Raw genomic sequence first — 6,202 nt, 5'->3', positions numbered from 1 at the left:
GCATATCACGGGTGCTGTTCGATGCTAATGCAGAACGCCATAGGATGTTTTTCTGTTGGTTAAGGGCAGTCAGGTCAGGAGAGAACCAAGGGCTATATCTGTTCCTGGTTCTAAATTTCTTGAATGGGGCATGCTTATTCAAGATGGTGAGGAAGGCATTTTAAAAAAATGACCAGGCATCCTCTACTGACGGGATGAGATCAATATCCTTCCAGGATACCCCGGCCAGGTCGATTAGAAAGGCCTGCTCGCTGAAGTGTTTCAGGGAGCGTTTGACAGTGATGAGTGGAGGTCGTTTGATCGCTGACCCATTACGGATGCAGGCAATGAGGCAGTGATCGCTGAGATCTTGGTTGAAAACAGCAGAGGTGTATTTGGAGGGCAAGTTTGTTAGGATGATATCTATGAGGGTACCCGTGTTTACGGAATTGGGGTGGTACCTGGTAGGTTCATTGATAATTTGTGTGAGATTGAGGGCATCAAGCTTAGATTGTAGGGTGGCTGGGGTGTTGAGCATGTTCAAATTTAGGTCGCCTAGCAGCACGAGCTCTGAAGATAGATGGGGGGCAATCAGTTCACATATAGTGTCCAGAGCACAGCTGGGGGCAGAGGGTGGTCTATAGCAGGCGGCAACGGTGAGAGACTTGTTTTTAGAGAGGTGGATTTTTAAAAGTAGAAGTTCAAATTGTTTGGGAACAGACCTGGATAGTATAACAGAACTCTGCAGGCAGTCTTTGCAGTAGATTGCAACACCGCCCCCTTTGGCCGTTCTATCTTGTCTGAAAATCTTGTAATTGGGGATGAAAAACAAATGCTTATGCTTTTGATGATCTGAGTTTAATTTTTCAGAGGCAAACATATAGTAGGGCTCGTTTGAGTGGAAAGGCTAAAGCAACTGACTGTAGACCAAAGTCAAATCAAATTTTATTTGTCACATACACATGGTTAGCAGATGTTAATGCGAGTGTAGCGAAATGCTTGTGCTTCTAGTTCCGACAATGCAGTAATAACCAACGAGTAACCTAACAATTCCACAACTACTACCTTATACACACACAAGTGTAAAGGGATAAAGAATATGTACATAAAGATATATGAATGAGTGATGGTACAAAACGGCATAGGCAAGATGCAGTAGATGGTAGAGTACAGTATATACATATGAGATGAGTAATGTAGGGTATATAAACATAAAGTGGCATAGTTTAAAGTGGCTAGTGATACATGTATTACATAAAGATGGCAAGATGTAGTTGATGATATAGAGTACAGTATATACATATACATATGAGATGAGATGAGTAATGTAGGGAATGAAAACATATTAAGTGGCATTGTTTAAAGTGGCTAGTGATACATTTTTACATAGATTTCCATAAATTCCCATTATTAAAGTGGCTGGAGTTGAGTCAGTATGTTGGCAGCAGCCACTAAATGGTAGTGGTGGCTGTTTAACAGTCTGATGGCCTTGAGATAGAAGCTGTTTTTCAGTCTCTCGGTCCCTGCTTTGATGCAGCTGTACTGACCTCGCCTTCTGGATGATAGCGGGGTGAACAGGCAGTGGCTCGGGTGGTTGTTGTCCTTGATGATCTTTATGGCCTTCCTGTGACATCGGGTGGTGTAGGTGTCCTGGAGGGTCACCTACACCGGTTTCCGGTTTGGAGCGTGCAGTCGCAATTCCGCCTCGCTCCACAGGTAGTTTTACCATTTTCATTCATTTTCATTACAGTACAACGGTTTGATTTGTTTGATCTTAGCTAGCTACATAGCCGTCTTTGTATCAAAGATAATTGTGTAGTTATTGAGGTTATTGAGGTTCGCTAGCCAGCTATTTTCGTCCGAACGTAACAACGTAGTCAACACTGCTAGCTAGCCAGCGAATAGCAGCACTGGAGAAACGATTACATTACAACGGAACGACTTGATTAGTGTAGTGTTAGCTGGCTACACAGTTCTCTTTGCTATCTTTGTATCTAAGATAATTGTGTAGCTTAGAGTTGGTTAGAGTAACTATTCGGTTAACTAGCCAGCTATTTTCGTAACGTAACGTAGTCAACACTGCTAGCTAGCCAGCTAGCCACCGAATAGCAGCATAGCAGCACTGGAGAAACGATTACATTACAACGGAACGACTTGATTAGTGTAGTGTTAGCTGGCTACACAGTTCTCTTTGCTATCTTTGTATCTAAGGTAATTGTGTAGCTTAGAGTTGGTTAGAGTAATTATTCGGTTAACTAGCCAGCTATTTTCGTCCACCGCGCTGCGCTGCCGTCTCCTACCTAGTCAACACTGCTAGCTAACACTGCTAGTTAGCCAACTTCTACCGAATAGCAGCACTGTAGAAACTCACACTACAACTTACATTACAACGGAACGACTTGATTAGCGTAGTGTTAGCTAGCTACATAGTTGTCTTTGCTGTCCTTGTATCCAAGATAATTGTGTAGTTTTTGAGAAATTGTCGAGGTTACCTAGCCAGCTACACGTTCAAACAAAGTCAACAACGCAGCCACTGCTAGCCAGCCTACTTCACCGCCAGCAGTACTATATCATTTTAGTCAATAAGATTTTAGTCAATAAGATTTTATTTTATTTTTGCAACGTAAGCTTAACTTCCTGAACATTCGAGACGTGTAGTCCACTTGTCATTCTAATCTCCTTTGCATTAGCGTAGCCTCTTCTGTAGCCTGTCAACTATGTGTCTGTCTATCCCTCTTCTCTCCTCTCTGCACAGACCATACAAACGCTTCACACCGCGTGGCCGCCGCCATTCTAACCTGGTGGTTCCAGCGCGCACGACCCACGTGGAGTTCCAGGTCTCCGGCAGCCTCTGGAACTGCCGATCTGCGGCCAACAAGGCAGAGTTCATCTCAGCCTATGCGTCCCTCCAGTCCCTCGACTTCTTGGCACTGACGGAAACATGGATTACCACTGACAACACTGCTACTCCTACTGCTCTCGCCTCGTCTGCCCACGTGTTCTCGCACACCCCGAGAGCTTCTGGTCAGCGGGGCGGTGGCACTGGGATCCTCATCTCTCCCAAGTGGACATTCTCTCTTTCTCCCCTGACCCATCTGTCTATCGCCTCCTTTGAATTCCATGCTGTCACAGTTACCAGCCCTTTCAAGCTTAACATCCTTATCATTTATCGCCCTCCAGGTTCCCTTGGAGAGTTCATCAATGAGCTTGACGCCCTGATAAGTTCCTTTCCTGAGGATGGCTCACCTCTCACAGTTCTGGGTGACTTTAACCTCCCCACGTCTACCTTTGACTCATTCCTCTCTGCCTCCTTCTTTCCACTCCTCTCCTCTTTTGACCTCACCCTCTCACCTTCCCCCCCTACTCACAAGGCAGGCAATACGCTTGACCTCATCTTTACTAGATGCTGTTCTTCCACTAATCTCACTGCAACTCCCCTCCAAGTCTCCGACCACTACCTTGTATCCTTTTCCCTCTCGCTCTCATCTAACACTTCCCACACTGCCCCTACTCGGATGGTATCGCGCCGTCCCAACCTTCGCTCTCTCTACCCCGCTACTCTCTCCTCTTCCATCCTATCATCTCTTCCCTCTGCTCAAACCTTCTCCAACCTATCTCCTGATTCTGCCTCCTCAACCCTCCTCTCCTCCCTTTCTGCATCCTTTGACTCTCTATGTCCCCTATCCTCCAGGCCGGCTCGGTCCTCCCCTCCTGCTCCGTGGCTCGACGACTCACTGCGAGCTCACAGAACAGGGCTCCGGGCAGCCGAGCGGAAATGGAGGAAAACTCGCCTCCCTGCGGACCTGGCATCCTTTCACTCCCTCCTCTCTACTTTCTCCTCTTCTGTCTCTGCTGCTAAAGCCACTTTCTACCACTCTAAATTCCAAGCATCTGCCTCTAACCCTAGGAAGCTCTTTGCCACCTTCTCCTCCCTCCTGAATCCTCCTCCCCCTCCTCCCCCCTCCTCCCTCTCTGCGGATGACTTCGTCAACCATTTTGAAAAGAAGGTCGACGACATCCGATCCTCGTTTGCTAAGTCAAACGACACCGCTGGTTCTGCTCACACTGCCCTACCCTGTGCTTTGACCTCTTTCTCCCCTCTCTCTCCAGATGAAATCTCGCGTCTTGTGACGGCCGGCCGCCCAACAACCTGCCCGCTTGACCCTATCCCCTCCTCTCTTCTCCAGACCATTTCCGGAGACCTTCTCCCTTACCTCACCTCGCTCATCAACTCATCCTTGACCGCTGGCTACGTCCCTTCCGTCTTCAAGAGAGCGAGAGTTGCACCCCTTCTGAAAAAACCTACACTCGATCCCTCCGATGTCAACAACTACAGACCAGTATCCCTACTTTCTTTTCTCTCAAAAACTCTTGAACGTGCCGTCCTTGGCCAGCTCTCCTGCTATCTCTCTCAGAATGACCTTCTTGATCCAAATCAGTCAGGTTTCAAGACTAGTCATTCAACTGAGACTGCTCTTCTCTGTGTCACGGAGGCGCTCCGCACTGCTAAAGCTAACTCTCTCTCCTCTGCTCTCATCCTTCTAGACCTATCGGCTGCCTTTGATACTGTGAACCATCAGATCCTCCTCTCCACCCTCTCCAAGCTGGGCATCTCCGGCGCGGCCCACCTTTGGATTGCGTCCTACCTGACAGGTCGCTCCTACCAGGTGGCGTGGCGAGAATCTGTCTCCGCACCACGTGCTCTCACCACTGGTGTCCCCCAGGGCTCTGTTCTAGGCCCTCTCCTATTCTCGCTATACACCAAGTCACTTGGCTCTGTCATATCCTCACATGGCCTCTCCTATCATTGCTATGCAGACGACACACAATTAATCTTCTCCTTTCCCCCCTCTGATAACCAGGTGGCGAATCGCATCTCTGCATGTCTGGCAGACATATCAGTGTGGATGACGGATCACCACCTCAAGCTGAACCTCGGCAAGACGGAGCTGCTCTTCCTCCCGGGGAAGGACTGCCCGTTCCATGATCTCGCCATCACGGTTGACAACTCCATTGTGTCCTCCTCCCAGAGCGCTAAGAACCTTGGCGTGATCCTGGACAACACCCTGTCGTTCTCAACTCACATCAAGGCGGTGACCCGTTCCTGTAGGTTCATGCTCTACAACATTCGCAGAGTACGACCCTGCCTCACACAGGAAGCGGCGCAGGTCCTAATCCAGGCACTTGTCATCTCCCGTCTGGATTACTGCAACTCGCTGTTGGCTGGGCTCTCTGCCTGTGCCATTAAACCCCTACAACTCATCCAGAACGCCGCAGCCCGTCTGGTGTTCAACCTTCCCAAGTTCTCTCACGTCACCCCGCTCCTCCGCTCTCTCCACTGGCTTCCAGTTGAAGCTCGCATCCGCTACAAGACCATGGTGCTTGCCTACGGAGCTGTGAGGGGAACGGCACCTCCGTACCTTCAGGCTCTGATCAGGCCCTACACCCAAACAAGGGCACTGCGTTCATCCACCTCTGGCCTGCTCGCCTCCCTACCTCTGAGGAAGTACAGTTCCCGCTCAGCCCAGTCAAAACTGTTCGCTGCTCTGGCACCCCAATGGTGGAACAAACTCCCTCACGACGCCAGGTCAGCGGAGTCAATCACCACCTTCCGGAGACACCTGAAACCCTACCTCTTTAAGGAATACCTAGGATAGGATAAAGTAATCCTCCTAACCCCACCCTCCCCCTTAAAAGAGTTAGATGCACTATTGTAAAGTGGTTGTTCCACTGGATTTCATAAGGTGAATGCACCAATTTGTAAGTCGCTCTGGATAAGAGCGTCTGCTAAATGACTTAAATGTAAATGTAAATGTAGTTTGCCCCCGGTGATGCGTTGTGCAGATCTCACTACCCTCTGGAGAGCCTTACGGTTGTGGGCGGAGCAGCTGCCGTACCAGGCAGTGATACAGCCCGAAAGGATGCTCTCGATTGTGCATCTGTAGAAGTTTGTGAGTGCTTTTGGTGACAAACCGAATTTCTTCAGCCTCCTGAGGTTGAAAAGGCGCTGCTGCGCCTTCTTCACAACACTGTCTGTGTCTGTGATGTGTACGCCGAGGACCTTAAAACTTACTACCCTCTACACTACTGTCCCGTCGATGTGGATAGGGGGGTGCTCCCTCTGCTGTTTCCTGAAGTCCACAATCATCTCCTTTGTTTTGTTGACGTTGAGTGTGAGGTTATTTTCCTGACACCACATTCCGAGGGCCCTCACCTCCTCCCT

The sequence above is a fragment of the Salvelinus alpinus genome, chromosome 2 (genome assembly GCF_045679555.1).
Source record: "Salvelinus alpinus chromosome 2, SLU_Salpinus.1, whole genome shotgun sequence".
NCBI classification, from domain to species: Eukaryota; Metazoa; Chordata; class Actinopteri; order Salmoniformes; family Salmonidae; genus Salvelinus; species Salvelinus alpinus.
The sequence above is the reverse complement of the archived record's forward strand: the minus strand, read 5'-3'. Positions refer to the sequence as shown.